The 20,622-nt window shown below is 38.7% G+C and overlaps 1 pseudogene; it reads right to left on the bottom strand.

The window, feature by feature from the left end:
* LOC140639153 (CD9 antigen pseudogene) overlaps window positions 1-20,036 on the bottom strand; it is a 35,889-nt pseudogene extending 15,853 nt beyond the window's left edge.
* Window positions 20,037-20,622: the final 586 nt, after the last annotated feature.

The raw sequence follows: 20,622 nt of genomic DNA, 5'->3' as shown, positions 1-20,622 counted from the left end.
ATTGTTAAGGTGTATTGAGTGTTACTGCATGCCAAGAATCATGCTAAATAGTTAGGATACCTTTTCTCTTAAGGTCTTTTTTTTTTTTCTTTTGTAGTCCAACAAGGTAGATACTGTAATTATCTCATTTTTATAGTTAGAAAACTGAGCTTTTGAGATTAAGTGACTTTCCCAAGGCCATTGGTGAAGCTATTCAGATAGCCCCAGGGGTTCAACTCCTGTCCCCATGTTTTAACTGCTATACTTTATCTTTTCCAGCATGCTAGAAAACAGACACTCAAACTGTGCTGTGTCCCAATTCATCTTCTGGATTCATTTGTGGGTTTATGATTATGTCACATACAGACTATTTGATTTTGTGACCTCCAGTTTTTCCTTTAGGTTTTGAATTGGACTAAGGAACCATTTCCATCCAGTTACATTTAGGGAACTCACTGATACTTCCATAGTGCACTTTCCCCAGGGCCCAAGAGGAATGCTTCATTAGGACATAGTGATGGCTTCTTGTTTCAGCAGCTGTAACAGCTGTCTTTTTGGAACAAAGGAGTAATTAGAAATCATTTGCAATAAAAGCCTTCTTTCTTTTTCTGACATAAGAGCCTTTGTATTTTTGTTGACTTCTTTGAAAATTACAGAGAAAATAAATGAAACCAGGAAAAAAAAATGCCAGAAACCCCAACACCTCATCCAAATTACCTCCCCAACCAAAACTGAAACATCCTCAGAAGAATGAGGCTTTTTTTTTTGGTCTTTAATCTAAGGGTAGTGTAAAAGCCTAGGTAGTCTCTGGGACTACTTTAATCAACTTAATGCAGTCTGTAGACTTCAGGCTTTGGGCTAGTACAAAGAGACACTCAGATGTAAGCCAGTGAGTGAATGCTTTCACAGGGCATTGCACTAAAAACAGGTCTATGTGATAAAAGGAGAGGTCCAACAGGAGTCAATGATATGGTCCATTCTGGCTAGATTGATACCGTCTGGAAATGGGTTATGTTACTAAAGGTGTAGTGGCAAGAGCCAGCTGGTCCCTCCATCTAGCATAATTTCCTTCACAAGTTGCTTGTGAGAATAAAAGTGCATGGTGATGGACCTTTGTTAGTTCAAAGGTTTTTACCTCTTTATTCTAAAGCCCCATTGTGAATTCACAGGGCTTAAAATATGTATTACTGTCCCTTTCATTTTATCATTCTAAAAGAAATCAAAGACAAAACTTATTTCTTCCCAATGAGCTTGTCTGTTTGAAATCATAGGGTGTTTGTACATATGGTCTTCTAATATCTCAACTGAATCTTTGCAATTTCTGTGGGAATTGTGAGGTATTTGTCTTCCTTACAGAGTTGCAAGGAGCTCTTGCAAAAAAGACTGATTTGCTTTCTCTTCCTTTTCAGTAATTACAGTTTAGTTTATTGTAAAATAAAACAGAATAAACTACAAGGACATTTTTAAGGGGATCTGGAAGGCTGTTAATTGTCCCCTCCTTCTCAATGACAGTTGAGTAGTTCATCTTGCTATAATCTCAACTCTTGAAGATTTCCGTCCACAACTTTTACTTCAACAAAACTTCTGGCTGAATCAAATAGGTATTGAGCCTAAACATTGTGTACTACATAGGGTGATGCTAGGAAACATATGAAAATTTTAGCTGTACAACGAAAATAATACTCTCATGAACATTACTAATTGCTGTTTGTTATGACTGGCCTGAAGAATTTTTCCTGAAGGTACATACTTCATATTGTGAATTGCTTGCTCACTGGAGTCTCTATGTCCTATATTTTCTTGTCTGACACACAATCCATACTTTAAAGTCTATCTTTTATCCATTCAATACAGCTTAAAGTGTAATTTCGGTGACTGACAGTTTATAAAAAAAGGAGAAATGCTCATTTTTTAAAAAACTGGGAAACAAAATAATCTCTTACCAGTACAAAAACATTGGTGACACTCCCCAGTTTCCCAAAGAAATATTTTGTTCATCATCTCCTGAAATGTGAATCATAACACTCATGACAGGTGAATGAAGAGAGGAAAATTAAGATATGGGCACAAACAAAAGCAGCATTAATAATTCAGGTAAATAAAATTTGTATACAAAAGAAAACTGTCAAGGTGATGGAGAATGTTTCTGCAAATACAGGACATTTAGGCAACAGGAAAATGAGTTGAGCTTTGAATGTTTTACATTCCATGCAAGGGCTTATGTAGCTTGAATTTTCTTTTCCATTCCATGTAGCTTATGTAGCTTGAATTTGCTTTTCCTGATTTCATTGTTGTAGCAAATATTATTTACTATGATTTATAATCTTTCCTAGGTTAACTGAGTTGGAGTTTTTCCCTTATCCACATTGCTACAATTTTAAAGAATCAGCCTCAGGTAGACTGTGGAGTGTTCTTTGATATTTTATAGTTTGTTTATATTAGCTTTAATTGGTTGAAAGCCATTCTTTTCTTATCTGAGCCATTTATACTAATTTATATAATTTTGTCATATCTCATCCGTAGTGTTGCTCAGTGAGTCTCTTCATGTAGTTTGGCTGCTTTAATTTTTAAGGCACGTTGTAAAAACATCTAAGAGCAGATGTGTGTATAAATATAAATATGTATACATATTTTCAGTTGTAAAGGTAGTACATTACTATTTACTCTTCTGAATGTAATTTGTTTTCACTTTTCATTATACCTTGGAAATCATGCTTATCAATACGTATAGATCTACTTCATTGTTTTTAATGGTTGTGTATAGACCTTTTTTTTTTTTTTTTGCTGGTAGCTATTTAGGTTGTTTTTCTTTCAGTTTCTGTGATAAACAATGCTTCAGTGAACATCTTTGCATATATATCTTGGCTTATTTTTGCAAGTAAATTGCTAGTGAAATTGCTGAAGGATAAATTCCTGGCAGTTAAATTGCTGTGAAACGTATAGTCAAATTGCTTCCCAAAGAGGTTACGCCAATTTACATGTTCACCAGTTGTGTAGGAGGGAGTCTGTTTCTCTATATTCCAGCCAATATTGAGTACTACCACATATTCTGAGCTCTGCCAATCTTGCATATCATTTAAGATGGATTGGTGGCTCTAAGCCCATGAGCTCAGCTTGTTAATGTGACCTCCCTGTAGAGAGATCTGTTTCCTGGAGAACCTCTAGCGTCAGTGTCTTTAGAATTTTTCTCTTGCACTAGTCAGACTCTAGTGGGGTTGCAGACACTCCTGCAATCTCCTGCCTGGAGGGGGAATGCCTGACGGTCAGTGTTCTGGGAGCCAAGGAGAGAAGTCCGTTTTCAGTGCAGAACTCATGCTCTGAACTGTACATTGAGTCCCCAGGTCAAGGACTTTGTTACCAATCCTTCCCCAAAGAGTGAATCTCATTTTTCTGCTTTATGAATTATGTTGGTTCACTGTTTCCCCCAACACCAGTTTGAGATACAGCACTCTGGGGTCTGCTCAGTCATTTACCATTCTCTGTGTTTTTATAAGTTTGCAAAAATACTGCCCCCTCTCCTGTTCACCCTAACTCACTTAAATAAAGTGAATGTTTCTGGAGGGAGCAAGAGTGGTGGGTATGTGTTCAGTCTGCTGTTTCATCTTAGTCTATTAATCCCTCTAAACTCTCAATGTTCTCAACTGAGGAAAGAGGATAATAGTGTTTTCATCAGTTGTGAGGATGGAATTGTGGTAATACAGGGAAAGGACAAATCATGGTCTCTCAATAAATGTCTTTGTATAATATTACTACCTGTGTGACTACATCCCTCCCACACTTGTGGAATATATCGCAGATATATTGCAAATAAATCTTTTCTTCCTGAGAGACGGAAAGCATGTTATATGGAAAAAAATTCCTTCTCCTCTGAGACAGGGGAACCCTCCTGCACTGCTGGTGGGAATGCAACTGGTGCAGCCACTCTAGAGAACAGTATGGAGGTTCCTCAGAAAGTTAAAAATAGCACTACCCTATGATCCAGCAATTGTACCACTAGGTACTCACCTAAAGGATACAAAGATACAGATTTTTATATCTGCCAATGTTTTTAGCAGCATTATCAACCATAGCCAAACTATGGAGAGAGCCCAGATGTCCATCGACAGATGAATGGATAAAGAAGATGTGGTATAAATGTACAGTGGCGTATTACTCAGGCATCAGAAAGAATGAAATCTTGCCATTTGCAATGACGTGAATGGAGCTAGAGTGTATTATAGTAAACGAAATCAGTCAGTCAGAGAAAGACAAATACAATATAATCTCATTCATATGTAGAATTTAAGAAATAAGATGAAGATAGAGGAAGGGCGAAAAGAAAAAGAGGAGAGAAGGAAATAAAGCATAAGAGACTCTTCATGATAGAGAACAAACTGGGAGTTGATGGAGGGAGATGGGTGGGGGATGAGATAGATGGGGGATGGGTAATTATTAAGAAGGGCACTTGTGGTGAGCACTGCGTGTTGTGTCTACAGTAAGCGATGAATCACTAAATTCTACTACTGAAACCAATATTGCACTGTATGTTAACTAAAATTTAAAAAAAATTAAAAAAAAATCCCACCTTCTCCTCTGATCAGGATCAGATTTGTATGCCTTGCTCTCTTGTTGCCATCAACATAATAATGTGAGGAAATGATTTTTCACTGGGTATCCTCAAATGTCGGTGTGTGTAGGTCTTCTCTTTTGGGCTAGCTGGTTTCACCTAAGGGGGAATTTCTAGTGTTTTACCTGTGGATGGCAACCTGTTGCTGGACCTTGGATTGCTGATCAGGATAAGGGCTCTGTGGGCCTTGCTCCTTCCTATGTAGGTTTGAGTGGAAACTCTTGTTTTTGGTCACTTCAGTCCTATCTTCAGCAATGCCGGTGGTCCCGAATGTGGGAGCTCTGGGGTTCCAACCTGCCAGGAAGAAAGCCTCTTATCTCCTGCTGGGGTGGGAGGGAGCAGTTTCATGGCTCTGTGGGGTGTGGGAGGAGTCTTGGAAATTGAACCACTCTTTGTAAAAATGCCTTGCAACTTTTTTTTTTTTAAGATTTTATTTATTCACTTGACAAAGAGAGAACACAAGCAGGGGAAGGAGCAGGGGGAGAGGGAGAAGCAGACTCCTGCAGAGCAGACTCCGAGCAGACGCCCAACTGATTGTGCCACCCAGGCGCCCTGCCTTGCAGCCTTTAATGTATTTACAGATCACCTGGGAATAGGCTCTGAATCAGTAAGTCTGGAGTGGTAGCTAGAATTCTTTATTTCTTTTTTTAAGGTTTTTAAAATTTATTTGTGGGGCAGGGAGAGGCAGAGAGAGAGAGAGAGGGAATCTCAAGCAGACTCTCCGCTGGCAGGAAAGCCCATGCGGGACTCCATCTCACGGCGCTGAGACTGTGACCTGACCTGAAATCAAGTGTCAGACACTTAATCCACTGAGCCACCCAGGTGCCCCTGGAATGCAGTATTTCTAACAGGCTTTTAAGAGATGCCAGAGGGGGGTCCCTGGGTGGCTCAGTGGTTTAGCGCCTGCCTTTGGCTCAGGGCGTGATCCTGGGGTCTCAGGATCGAGTCCCACATCAGGCTCCCTGCATGGAGCCTGCTTCTCCCTCTGCCTGTGTCTCTGCCTCTCTCACTCTCTCCCTCTTTCTCTCTCTCTCTCTCATGAATAATAATAATAATAATAAAAATCTAGAGATCCAGGTAGCTGGTTGCAGACTGTGAATAGCAAAGCTTTCTATAGACTACCCATCCAACTGTCCTGGACCATCCAACCAACTTCTTTGCTTTCCTGGGCTTCTGGTGACCTGAATAAAGTTGCTTTTGTTAGTTTTTCCCTCTATAGGTTTAGGCTTCAGGTTTTCCTGCTTTGCAGAATGACTGACCGCTTGCCTGTTCATATTTGAGTGAGATAGGAAAAATCTCTCTTCTGTTTTTGTTTCCTTTTCTGTCCTCTTTGTCCTTGTAGGTTTGTAGCTTTCCATTCCTCTTTTGTCATTTTAGGAAGGGGCAAGAGGGAGCAGAGATAACTATAGGAGTTCAAATTGCTATGTTCTGTGAAGTCAATTTAGACAATCGCAGGTGTCTGAAAAACACTTGCTGACTGTAAAGTTCTATAGAAGTTAGTTAGAGTATTTCGCTGAGCATACCAGGAGGCAATGATCAGAGGTCGCTGTGTACTCTCGTCCCATCAAGTACGTAACTACCTGGTATGTACGGCTAGCATCCACCAGGTATAGAGCTGGGACCTTCAAGAACAGGAGAGAATATGCATGAGAAATATGAATATGGCCAATGCTGGTAATTATGGATTCAGCAATAGCCAGCTTACCGTTGCACATCTATAGGAATTTTTCCACCTTAAATGTTGGAATAATGCAACTTTAGTTCTGATTCAATTTAAGACTGAAAGTTTGGCTATGCACAGGTATAATCAGAGAAGCAATCATGGGATATGAGCCAAGGATTCGATCTATCATCTACCTATTGTTTTTCTATCTATCACATATAGATGTAAAGGGATCTGTATCCTTGCTAGATGTATATCCATATCCTCCAGGATTGATTTATGTATCTGGAAGCGAATACAAATTATATTATTTTCCTCTTCTTTTAAAACAAAGGTAGCTGTTATATATATTATTCTACACATTATTTTTTCCCATGGCAGTATTTGGTATGTAACATTGTGCTTTTTTTTAAAAAAGATTTTATTTATCTATTCATGAGAGATAGATAGATAGATAGATAGATAGATAGATAGATAGATAGATAGAGGCAGAGACACAGGTAGAGGGAAAAGCAGGCTCCACGCAGGGAGCCCGATGTGGGACTCGATCCCGGGACCCCAGTATCAGGCCCTGGGCTGAAGGTGGCGCTAAACCACTGAGCCACCTGGGCTGCCCAACCTCGTGCTTTCTAATAGTTTGCATGCTATTCTACTATATGAATGTACCATAGTTAATTTAGTCTATCCTCTATTAGACATCTGATATCTGGGCCTTTTCCAGTCTTTTGCTTTTACAAATGTTGCTGAAATCAGTGTAATTTCATGCGTGTACTCTTAGATCTTCATGGTAAATTTTTTAAAATGGAATTTCTAGATCACAGGGAATAGTACATTTGTAGATATTGCCGATTATCAGTTGTTCTCCATAAGCATTAAACAAATTTGTATTGGGGCGCCTGGGTGGCTCGGATGGTTTAAGCATCGGACTCTTGACTTCGGCTCAGGTCATGATGTTGGGGTCGTGAGATCAAGCCCCATGTCAGGCTCCCCCCTCAGCAAGGAGTCTGCTTAAGATTCTCAGATACTCTCTCTCCCTCTGCCCCACCCCACTGCACTCTCTCTCTCTCAAATAAATAAATACTTCTTTTAAAAAATTTATACTTCTGCCAGCAATGCTGAAGAGTGCATATTATCCCACAAATAATACATTAGCAGTTCGACATTGTTGCCAAAATGAGAAGTTTTTTTAAAAAGACATTTTTCTTGGTATGTCTGAGGTTGAATCTTTTCATATGGTTAAGGGCCACTTGTGTGCTTTATCTGGGACATGTGGATTTCAAAAATCCATGTTCTTTGTCAATTTTTCAACTGAGTTTTTTTTCTTCGAGTTTTTTTTGGGGGAACTCTTTATATATTAAGGAGATGTGGCTCACAGGCTAAGGTGATCTCTGGTAGGTGATGCCCTTGTACAATTCCCTCTCTTTAAATGAGAGCAGAACCTGTGACTTGCTTCTAACAAAGAGAATAGGTCAGCAGTAAAGGGATTTTGCATATTTAATTAAAGTCCCTGACCACTTAATTTTAAGTCAATCAAAAGGGACATCCTGGGTGGGCCTGACCTAATCAGGTGCGCCCTTTAAAAGGGAGTGTAGAGGTCAGAGACTGGAAGCAACAGAAGCTTGTTCTCTTTGTTGCTGCTCTTGAAGAAGTAAGCTGCCTTGTATTTTGTGAACTATATCAGGGAGTTTGCAAGCAGGTCCTTCCTTAGTCAAACCTGTAGATGAGAAGATAGCTTTTAGGTTTAGTCATAACTGGAAAGACTTTCCCTATTCTAAGATTATAAAACATTTCTGCATGTTTTCTTCCACAACTTTTGAGATTTTATTTTTGTACACTTAAAGTCTTTGATCTGTTTGGAATTTAATTTGCCTTAAGGTGTGAAAAATGGATAAAATTTGTTTTTTCTAGGTGGCTGTCCAGATATCTCAATACTAAAATTTGTTTTAGTGTTTCAACCTATCCCCCTTTGGTCTGAGAGGAGATTTTTTCCCCCATGAATTCCCTTGTGTATTGGAATTGTCTAAACTTTAAAAAAAAAAAAAAGAATGGTCTAAACTTTTAATATTTTGGTAGCATAATTTCTTTTTCTTTTTGAATTTCATTTCATTTTACTTTTTTTTCATTTTTAAAGTTTAAATTCAATTTGCCAATATATAACACCTGGTAGCATAATTTCTTGAATGTAATTTGGTACATTATTTCTCTGAATTTTTTTTAGGGGGGCCTATTTCTTAGAAGTCAGGAATTTCAACTGACCATCTTTGTATCTCCTAGCCCACTGTTTGGAATACAATAGACCCTCAATGAAAGCTTATTGAAGGAATGAATAATGGTATTCATACAGTGCAGATGTAATTTATGGAATGCTTTTGCTCAGTATTAACTTTCCTTAGTCAGCAGCTGAATTTCAGTTTAGGGAATTATGATTTTGGGGTTCAAGCTCCATCCCTACAAATGAGTTTATAGATACATACTCGGTGCATATGTATAGATTTATGATTGTAATCTTGACCAGTAGAACCAAAGAGAAATGAAGTGTGTATTTATGTTCCCATTCTGCAACTGAAAGAAAACATAATAAACTTCAATCAGTTAGTAATCATTTGCATTTATTATGGGTGATGGGAATCACTTACTGCTCAAACCTATAGTTTCTATGGGGAGGACTTTCCCTCTTGCCTCACCCCTTAGTCCAACCTACAGAGGAACCCACAGAGGTATTGTGAGTTATCTATCTAGTGAGTTTGGGAAAGGAGCTAGACATACAAGGCCTAGCCATTTTCTCATACTATTTGTGTGTGTGTGTGCGCGCGCACATGTCTGTGTTCAACATCTTGTTGGAAACACATATTCTAATCTGATTTTCTTTTAAAATTTTTTAAAATTTAAATTCAGTTTAATTAACGTATATTGTATTTTTAATTTCAGAAGTAGAATTTAGTGATTCATCAGTATTATATAACACCCAGTGCTCATTCCATCAAGTGCCCTCCTTAATGCCCATCACCCAGTTACTCTACTCCTCTACCTACCTCCTCTCCAGCAACTCCCAATTTGTTCCCTTTAGTTAAGAGTCTCTTATGATTTGTCTTCCTCAGTTTTCCTCTTTTTTAATTTTTCCTTCCCTAACTGACTTATTTCACTTAGCATGATAATGCTCTAGTTCCATTTGCAACAATGAGGATGGAACTAGAATGTATTGCGCTAAGTGAAATAAGTCAGTCAGAAATACAAATACCATATGATTTCACTCATAGGTGGAATTTAAGAAACAAAACAGAAGAAAATAAGGGAAGGAAATTCAAAAAGAATGGAATGGAATCAAGTGATAATTGTCTTTCTCTGATTGACTTATTTCACTTAGCATAATATGCTCTAGATCCATCCTCATTGTTGCAAATGGCAAAATTTCATTCTTTTTGATGGCAGAGTAATATTCCATTGTATACAAATACTACCTCTTCTTTATCCATTCATCTGTCAATGGGCATCTGGGCTTTTCCCATAGTTTGTCTATTGAGGACATTGCTGCTATAAACACTAGGGTGCAGGTGGCCCTTCAGATAAGTACATTTGTATCTTTGGGATAAATACCCAGTAGTACAATTGCTGGGTCATAGGATGGCTCTATTTTCAACTTTTTTGAGAGATGTACATACTGTTCTCCAGAGTGGTTGCACCAGTTTGCATTCTCACCAAGAGTGTAAGAGGGCTCCCGTTTTCCACATCCTTGCCAACATCTGTTGTTTCCTGACTTGTTAATTTTAGCCATTCTGACCAGTGTGAGGTGATACCTCATTGTGTAATCTGATTTTCTATGTAGATTTTCTAAAGTAGAAATTGGATGCACAGATGGTAGCATTTACACAGTGTGGTCTTGGAGAATGCATCCCTTCAATGCTTGATGTTCTTGATGGCCAGGTAGGCTTGCATTTTTCTGCACTGCATGGCACTGAGTGAATGAATTTACTTCCATCCACTGCTGACACACCTGAGCCATGTCCCTCAACCTAGACTGGCCTTTGCTGTCAATCCTGCTGATATTCTGACCCATATCTCTTGTTTAGTTCACTACTGGTTGGGAACTCGGGCCGAGTAAATGGTTCTATTTAATGGGCTTCCTCAAGCCTTTCAGCATTTAATCTGAAATTACTTTAATTGTAATCTTCCCCTGATAACCTTCCTAAACTCTTTCTTTTGAAATTACCTAATTCAACCAATTTTGTTTTAATATACTGTGTGTTGGCTCATTTTAAGTACTTAAAATCGAGATAACTGACTAATGTTACTAATGATGGGATGTGTTTAATGTAGCTTTATATCTCATCTCTATATGCTCGTTGAAGGCCGTGCATATTATGTATATAGGTTCATTCAGTAGTTTCAGAGAATGAGCAGAGTCTGTGAAATTCATTAAATATTGCCACAATAAGAAAAAAGGACAAACCACAAGAGAAAAACAATCTGTACATGAGATTTCACTGCAAACTAGACTGTTTCAGTGTTTATAAATATTCGTCTGTGGAGAGAAGTACATGTATTATAATAATTATGCATTAGTGCCTCATTAGTAGGGGGTTACATCCATGCTGTTTCTTTTTCCTCTAGTGTATTTCTGATAAGTTAGCATTTTTAAAGTCTTATTTAAAATGTAATAAAAACAGAGGAGAGAGAGTGTGTGTATATTCAAGAGTAGATCATTTGTAATTCCTTCAGCTGTGTGAAGAAACATGTTCCATGGGCTTCTGAGCCTACAGAGAAGATGTAAAATATTACCTTCCTTATTCAGAACCAGAACCTAATGACTTGAAAAGTGACAAGCAGGTCATGTCAGAACAGAACTTTTATCGTATCGATGTTTTATTTTGGATGCCATTATATACATTTAAATGATAGGTTCCTAAGTATGTTTTTTAAAAGAGATCCTTTCCTGACTAGCACTCCCAGAAATACCTTTTAATGCACTTTGTAGGTACCTTCTAATTGCAAAATCCATGGATATGTTCAGTCTTTTAAAATTTGATCCTTCTGTCAAATTCCGTCTAGTTGGGGGCACCTGGGTGGCTCATCGGTTGAGCGTCTACCTTTGGCTCAGGTCGTAGTCCCAGGGTCCTGGGATCGAGTCCCACATCAGGCTCTCTGCAGAAAGCCTAGTTCTCCCTCTGCCTGTGTCTCTGCCTCTCTCTCTGTCTCTCATGAATAAATAAATAAAATCTTTTTAAAAATCTTAAATTTCATCTAGTTGACCAATTTCTCCTTTTTGGGGTTTGACCTTTGACTGCTAGATAGAGCACATTACTTGTTCTCCTCCAGCCTCTCTGACTGCTGTTTCTCTATCTCTCTTACGTGGTCCTCTTGATTTTTTTTGTCTTTTCCTCACATATTCCATTTTTTCTTTTCACTGCTCTTCTCACACTTCCTCCTCTCCCCAGATGATCTTGGTTCTCATGACCATCTATGCTAATGATTCCTACGTCTATGTTTTTGCTCTGCTTGAATCTGTGTCAGGTTGCCATTTCCAACTGCATACTGGGTTCCTCTAGCAGTCTCATAGGTACTCAGAACTTAACTGAAGACCAGCTGGAATTCATCATCTTCTCTCATAAGCTTGCTCTCACTTCTTTTATTCTGTTTTAAATGACGGCATCACTATCAGTCACCAAAAGAAGCAGCTTGGAAGTTACCCTTGACAGCTTTCATATGTCCTCTCCTGTGTCCATTTAGGCACCAAGCTCTGACAAATCTACCTCTCAGTATGCTCTCAAATCGATCCCATTCTTTGAGTCTGTCTTATGACTTCTCTGGTTGGATAAACTGCTTGGGCTATTGCAACTGACTTTCCACAGGCCACCTGGCATGTTGTCTTGTCCCAGTCAAAGCCACACTCTCACACTGCTTTAGAATGCATTGCTGCCCAGGCACTGCCCTTCTTAAAACTCATCAGTGGCTTCCTATTGCATGAAGGGTAAGGATCAAGCTCTTAATGTAGGGTGCAAGGCCTTTAATTTGGAGGAAAGAGGAGTGGGAAACTGTTTTTGAGGCACAAAGTTAAAACAATATAGAAATGTAAAAGGTAAAAAAAAAAATCACCATTCCCCAGTCCACTCCCCAGAAGTAACCACTGTTAGAATAGAAGTTAAAATTCTTAAGTACAAGTTACAGAAAATGCTGGTTGATTTAAGCAAGAAAGGAATATATTTAGAAAAATGTGTGGTAGCTTCCTGAATCCTCAGAAGTGAGAACCGGATTGAAGATGATGCAGCCAGGAGGTAACAAAGTGCCACATCCAAAGTAACATGGAGGCCATCATTGCGGTGGCCACTGTGTGGTCGGTGCTGGCCCCAGCACTACAGCTGTTGCTTCTCAGCAGCTCCATCCTACTGTCATAGCCATCACTGCACAGACACCTGTGTTCCTAGTTCCTGCAAGGCTGGGCTGGGGCTTTGGTTAGCATAGCCTAGACATAGTGAGGGCTTGGAAAGCAACTGAGATTTTCAGGGACAAAGTCACAAAGAAATTATGAGTAGAAACTCTGGAACCCAATTTCTTGGATTGCAATTTGTTCATGTACTTATTGGTTGGCAGGATATTTGACCTCTCTGCGTCTCAGTTTCCTTTTCTGTGAAGTAGGGATGCTTCATGGGATTGTAGTGAAAATGAAATGTTATTTTAGGCGAATTGGTTACAAAAGTTCTTGACTGAAATCTTATCATTTACATCAACATGGATGGAACTGGAGGGTATTATGCTGAGCAAAATAAAGTCAGTCAGAGAAAGACAATTACATGGTTTTACTCATATGTGGAATATAGGAAACAGTGCAGAGAACCATAGGGGAAGGGAGGGAAAACTGAATGGGAAGAAATCAGAGGGAAAGATAAATCATGAGAGACTCCTAACTGTTGGAAAGGAAACTGAGGGTCACTGGAGGTGAGGTGGGTAGGGAAATGGGGTAACTGGGTGATGGGTATTAAGGAGGGCACGTGATGGGATGAGCACTGATGCAACTGATGAATTACTGAACTCTATATTTGAAACTAATGATATACTATATGTTGGCTAATTAAAGTTAAATTTTTAAAAAGTTCCTGGTGATGATAAATATATAAAATGTTAGCTATTATTATCATTTCAGATTATATAGTGAAACTTGATTTTCCCATTAAGACTTATCTGGAAGAGAAAGATTGCACAAATTTAGAAAAGGAGTTCATGCAAGCGGGCAGCCAGAAAGAATAAGTGTCCATTATCCTAGGTATCCTTCCCTAGGATAGACTTTTTGCCCATCCATTTGCAGTTAAGACATTTGTGCTTGTGCGTGTGTGTATGTGTGTGTGTGTGTGTTGTATCTGTATACTCAACTCAAACCTAGCTCAAACAACCTCAGACACAAAGCGTGGGAATTTACTGGTCTTGTGATCAAACCACAAAGAGGGAGGACAGGGAAGCAGCTGGGTCTTAAGACAACTGGAAGCATAGAGCTCAGTGCCACTAACACTCTTTCCCTCTCTTAATCTCAGTTTCTCTTGGTGTATCAGTACCATTCCCTTATATCCAATTCTTCTACAAGACTGAAAAAGACCATCTCTGGCAGCATAGGGCCTCATATCTTCCTACTCACCATCAGCAAGAAGTAGAATGTCTTCCCTCTGATGCCTGGTTAAGGAATTCTGGCAACTGGTGTGGGTTGACTTTGGTCAGTCGCTGTGGCTGGGTAGGTTGTCATCAGGGAGCCCGGAAGCTTCTACTGAGACCACGTGTTTCAAATTTGGAAAAAAACATTTTCCCAAAGGAAGGACTATTTGGCAGGCTGTTTTATGTTCTGTATAATTAACCCCGGTGGCAAGCTAAAAATTCCTTTACATTAAACAAATCTGTCTTTAAATTAGAAATAAAAAGCGCATGTAGCCGAAGTGTTAGGTACTGATTTTTAAAACCTTGGAGATCAGCATTGTGTTAACTTGGGCTGCCAGGATAACTTGTACAGTTCCTTGGAATAAACTTCTGTCATCTTTCAGTTGTAGAGTATCCTGAGTTGCAAGGGAGCTTTAAAAAAACTGTTACTATTTGCAACCATTTATCTGTGTGAATCAATTCTCAGCAACCAAAACAAAATACAACAAAACAAAACAAAACGGCAGGGATACTGTTCTGACTGTGGCTATCATCTGCCACTCCTAATTTCTGATTTTGTGTTCAACCAGACTGCTGGGTGTTCTCATTGATTGACTTCATATTAGGTAAGTATTTTGTATTTTAATCTTCAAAATTAATGTATACTAAAACTATTGCTTTCAGATGTTTTATTTTCTTGTAAGACTTCATTTGAAAGGGTTTAACTGCTAAAATTTGAAAACTGGTATGTTACAGTAGGGGTTGGCAAAGTGCCTGTAAAGGGCCATATAGTAAATATTTTAGATTTTGCAGGCCATAGGGTCTCTAGTGCAGTGACTCAGCCCTGCCATGGCAGCGTGAAAGCAGCGATCCGACAGTGCATAAGGAACTGTGGTGACTGTTCCAATAAAACTTTATTTACAAAAACTAGAGGCAGATTGAATTTGGCCGGTGGGCTGGGCTATCGTTTGCCAACCCGTCTGTATTAGAGCTTTTGCCATGAGTGGATAGACTGGACTATTCAGACCAGTTATATAGTTACCTTTAATGAAGGGGGCAAATGAGCTTCCCTCTCATTCTGTATTTATAGTTACTTTAAGAGGGTCTTGAACAGTTCTGATTTTAGTTAAAATTACATTACTGATAGCTGCATTGGATTTGTTGGGTCATCACATTTGTTTTGAAATCCGCCAACTTTAAATTAGCCCCACTATGCATTTTATATGTTCTTAGGCATAAAATAATCTGAAAGAGTTTGTATGATAATTCTCTTCTATGGTGGAGATTTATTCATTAACTAATCTTTACTTCTAATCTCGTTTGTGAGTATGAGGGAAGAGTTTAAACTAGGCACACTAATCTAATCTTCCCAATTGATGCTTCTTTTTCTTTTGCTCACAATAGCTTGTGTCATCTGAAAAAGGGCCCGAATAAATGTATCATTTGTCACTAGCTAAAACTGTCATCATTAACTTGATTAATCAAATGCTGCTCTTAAAGATGGATTGAAACACAAAATAGTCAGCCTGGTTCCACATAATGAAGAGATTAATTTGACACCCAAGACAACCAATTTAGTATTACTCAATGATCATGCTTTATTTAGAAAGCCATCAATTAGTATATTTTTCCTTGATGTACTATTTTGTCTTTCTAACAAGAAATGGTGATTTCCTCAAAAGTTAATCTGCTTCCCTTAAACATAAAAGGATATTTATCTTAGCACTCTTAAATTCCAAAATGTGAAACTCTTTTATGAGTAAGGAGAAAATTAATGATGGATTAAAGAGCTTACAATGGAAATCTTAAGTTTAGGATATTGCTGACTTTCTCTTCATAACATGATTAGGGTTACGGTAGTAGAAGTCACAGCAAGAGAGACCCAAAGGCCTCTGTTCTTACTTCTCTTGGAGGGAGATTAAAATGGCCTGGATACACGTACTGAGGTATAAATTGTACACTAACTTGCAAAGAAGTTAATTAGATTTTACTGCTTTTTTTTGTGTGTGTATGTGGTGGTTGGGAGAATTTTTTGGCAAAGTAAGAAGAACATTAAGTCGCAGTATCCATCTTCTTTATATGATTGATACTTAAAGCAACCGAGAGAGCTGTATTCATGAGGTTTATGTGGCATATGGATTTTTTTAATCATCCCCTGTTGAGTAGCATTTCTTACTATGATGGGAAGAAACAGCAAGCAAATATTTCATTAACTAACTTAGGGCTAATGATGCTTTCTGGACGTGGAGTTTACTGTGAATGAGAAGTTGGAGTTGATGTTTAAAGAGTTCTGAGTTGGATTAGATTTCAAATGCTAAGCGTGAGGAATTTTTAAAAGGAGAGTGATGCTATTTCATTAATAGTTGATGGAAATTTACCATTTGAAAGGCTGACGTGTTTTAGAACCTATTATGAGTTATTAGATGGCATGCCATTTATGGATTTGACAGACTGTTGAAATCTGTTTTGTTTTGCTTCTTGTTTTTTGTCGAGAGGGGCCTTGGCAGTATGCTATGTGTGTGACATATTTCTTGCATCCGCTTGAGTGGTTGGTGTTTCTGCCTAAGTCAGCCTCCTGGTGCTTGTGAAAGCTTTACAGAGTGCTAGGGGACTTTCAACATGGGTAAGGAGACTGTAGTAGGTAGTAGGTAGTAGCCCACACTGCCCTTCCCTGGTTCCGTAACTCATCGTGTGGGCTTTCTCCCTGCTGATAGAGCCAGATGACAATCAAGAAGTGGCGATGAAATATTCCTTAAGTCCTCAGTACCGTGGGCCACACTGGTGTGTGTTCGATGATCTGAATGGGTCTTCTCTGTCCACGAGACAGGAGTTCTTGGAGGCTGCTCGCAATTAGGTCCACGGTAGGAGCCCTCAGAACTTTCCTTGCTGCTATTTGAAGGAAAGTATGTAAAGAACAAACATTTCAGAATTGTTGTATGGATTTTAGAGACCTGTTTCCCAGTAGGGCAGCCCTGGACTGGGAGCCAGGTCTACTGTGTTCTAGGCCTCTTGCCACCAGTAAGGAGTTGTGTCACCTTGGGCAAGTTTCCCTGCTCTTTTAGAGGTTAGGAAAGTATAGATTTATTGCTCAGATAGAATGTGGGCAACATGAGAGGACAACATGAGAAGAATACATTAATATTTTAATAGTGTTCAGAGGCATAAGCATGAACAGTTGTAGAAAATATGTACTTGAGGGAAAAATAAGTTTATCATTGAGAATGGATTCCCACAAAGCTGAAAGAATCTGTTAAGGATTGATGGCTTGACCTTCAACCCATCCATATATTTTTCATTTCTTAAAAGCAAAAACATCTCTTCCTCCCCCTTCATGCTGCCCTTCCTTCTGATTACAAAAGAAAGATTTTTCTTTTGTAGAAAATTTGGAAAATATGGATGCTTACAAGGAAGAAAAGAGAATTTAACTACCCAGAAATCAAGCCCTTAAGATTTTAATATAATCTTATTGTTTCTTTCCTCTGTATGTGTATGTGTGTATGCACATAATTGGAATCATACTGAATGTGGTTTTCCCATTGTGTTGTTTTAATTTAATAATACACTTGAGTATTCTTCTAAAATATAATTTTAAATGAATATATAATATTCCAGAACACGCATCTTGTTTAGAAGATTCTCTTTCCCATTACGAAATGTTCTTTGGCAATAAATTTGGAAAATATAGAAAGAGATAAAGAAGAAAAAGAAAACCAATGATAACTCGATTATTCGAAAAAATCAGCCCTCTGGTCTGTTTTTCTATGCATTTTCACTATATTTATAATTTGTCTTCTGCCTTTTGTTTAACAGTATGACATAGATATCTTGCTTTACTATGAAAATTTATCTTAAGTATGCTTGATGTTAAAATTTATAGTTCCGTTTGGTATTGTACAATCTTTGTAATTAATATTGCCATGTGGTTATGTATATAACATAAGAAATTACATTTCACCATTCACGCATTTAACATATTTATTGAGAGCCTATTATGTGCTAGACACTTGGCATACACTTGTGAACAGAACAGATGGTCCACATTATGAATGGTTGTATATATTCTTTCATAATCATTCTTGTTTCCATTACCAATATATCTATACATGAACTAGTATTTTGACCCTGTTGTTGTGATCTTGTTGTTTCACTGATTTACCACTGGTGCACCTTGGATTGTTGTCAATTTTTCCCTGTGTGAATTATGAATATCCTTACAACCAAGTATTTTTTCACGTTCTTAGTTATTTCCCTATGACAACTTTCTAGAGTTTAATATCTCGATTAAAAGGCATACATATTTTTAGGACTTCTGATATCTGTTGTCAAAGTGCTATCCAGAAAGTTTGTATCAATTTTCACTCCTAACTGTAATGATTGAGGGCCATTTTTTCTAGGCAAAAATAGCATACCATTGTTATTTTAATTTTCATGTCTTGCTTTTATGCCAGAGATACCTCCTCCTCCCGTCACTCCTAGATTATGCACATTTATTTATTTATTTTTTTAAAGATTTTATTTATTTATTCATGAGAGACACAGAGAGACAGGCAGAGACACAGGCAGAGGGAGAAGCAGGCTCCATGCAGAGCCCAATGTGGGACTCGATCCTGGGACTCCAGGATCACACCCTGGGCCAAAGGCAGGCGCTAAACCGCTGAGCCCCCCAGGCTGCCCGATTATGCACATTTAAAATCTATATGATTAAGTGAAAGGGATTATAGGGAAAAGGAGAGAAAATGAGTGGGAAAAATCAGAGAGGGTGACAAAACATGAGAGACTCCTAACTCTGGGAAACGAACAAGGGGTAGTGGAAGGGGAGGTGGGCAGGGGTGACTGGGTGACTGGTGACTCAGGGGGGCATTGACAGGATGAGCACTGGGTGTTATACTATATGTTGGCAAATCGAATTTCAATAAAATATATATATTATATAAAAATAAAATTTACGTAATTTTGCTTAAAATTTTTGATTCCTAATCTAAGTGAAAATGATTTATTCTTGTGAATAATAGTGTAAGGTTCAACTTTTTTCCCTCCTAAATAGCTAATCAATGGTTCCAGCTGAACAGCTCTCTGTATATATACTTGGATGTATTGCAGGGGTTTTAGTAGCACTTACCTGTTTACTATACAGTCATTGCTCAGTTTTGTGTCTGGTAGCACAAATTCCTTCCTTTTTAAAAATTTTCAGTCTTTTCTTTGATTTACTTTTTTATTTTTTCAGATGCATTCGTTCTTTTTATTCAGATCTGTTCTCCAGTTTAGCTTCTTATTTTTGTTTTTTTATTTTTAATTTTTTAAAACGATTTTATTTATTTATTTGACAGAAAGAGAGCACATGCAGGCGGAGCAGCAGGCAGAAGGAAAGGGGGAAGCAGGTTCCCCACCGAGCAGGGACCCCTCCGCGGGGCTCAATCCCAGGACCCTGGGATCATGACCTGCGCTGAAGGCAAACACTTAACCAACTGAGCCACCCAGGTACCCCTAGTTTAGCTTTTTAAATGGAAGTAGCCATGTTGGCAGCCTTTCCTGTGGCAGGGAAAATAAGGTCAAATAACAGAGAAGAAGCCTAACTCTATTGTCTCTGTCAGCTTTTTCTCATTGGCTTTATAATCTCCAGAAATTTCTCCGTGTTTTGACTTGTAGGTGGCACCTCTCCTCTGCTTCTGGCACTGCAGTGTATTAAAAAAATATTTATTCTTTAATTGTTGGATTTGGGGGAAGGAGAAGAGGTAAACATGTCATTTATCAGCCATTGGAAATAAGAATATTCAGCTTTTTTTTTTTTTAAGGAAAGTGAGCATAGCATTAGAGCTGTTAAAAGTAGTAAACATACAGAAGTCACTGTCATGGCTGCTCAGCAGCTCAGGCCTGTCAAAGAAATACGCACAAGTATGTTCTCAGCGTCTGGATCACTGAAGCGTTGCCACAAGCTTTAAGCATGTAATTGTTACTGCCATACTCGAGAAGGAAGACAAGAAAGAAAATTATGACATTTGGGGCATGTTTGTTCTTTTAGCAGCAATAACTTGGCCAAAATTTTCCTGGATGACGTATGTAGCAAGTGCCTCTGGCCCCCCATGTCATATCTCCTCAGCCCACCTCTAGTTACGGCTGCAACTGCAGTGGACAGCTCCATTCTAATTCGTACTCACCTTGTCCTGACAATACCATGCTCGATGTGTGCCCTGGGGGTCTTTCTGTTCTCTTCCCTACGGCTTTCTCTGATGCTACAGGAGCCTGTTCAGTCCCCATGCAAGTCCCAGAGTGTGGGGATGTTAAGACCCCTAAGCTCAGCCCTTAACCAGTGGGGGTCAGAACAGAATGGATAGATGCTTCAGCCTCTTGTCTTTCAGGTAGACGATTTGGGGTGTGGTGGTCATTGGGTGTTTCTCAAATGGTCCTGACTTCATTGCCGATAGTAGGGAGGTTGGTGATACAGACTTATTAGGGGTTTCCCTGCTTTCTTTTCTTACTTGCCTGGCTCCCTCCCCCTTGTTTCTTGGAATCACCTTCTAAGAAATCACTTGTACCCATGATCTTGTCTCAGAATGCTTTTGATGGAACCCAAACTAAGACCACATCATTAAGTGTCTATTCTAGAATTTTATTATTTTTTAAATAGTTTATTTATTTATTCATGAGAGACACAGAGAGAGAGGCAGAAACATAGGCAGAGACAAAAGCAGGCTCCCTGCAGTGAGCTCGATCCCAGGACCCCAGGTTGTGAGCCACCGAGGCACCCCCTACGCTAGAATTT

This window comes from Canis lupus, chromosome 8 (assembly GCF_048164855.1).
Source record: "Canis lupus baileyi chromosome 8, mCanLup2.hap1, whole genome shotgun sequence".
NCBI classification, from domain to species: Eukaryota; Metazoa; Chordata; class Mammalia; order Carnivora; family Canidae; genus Canis; species Canis lupus.
Note: the sequence above shows the minus strand (reverse complement) of the source record. Positions and strands in the feature narration are given on the sequence as shown.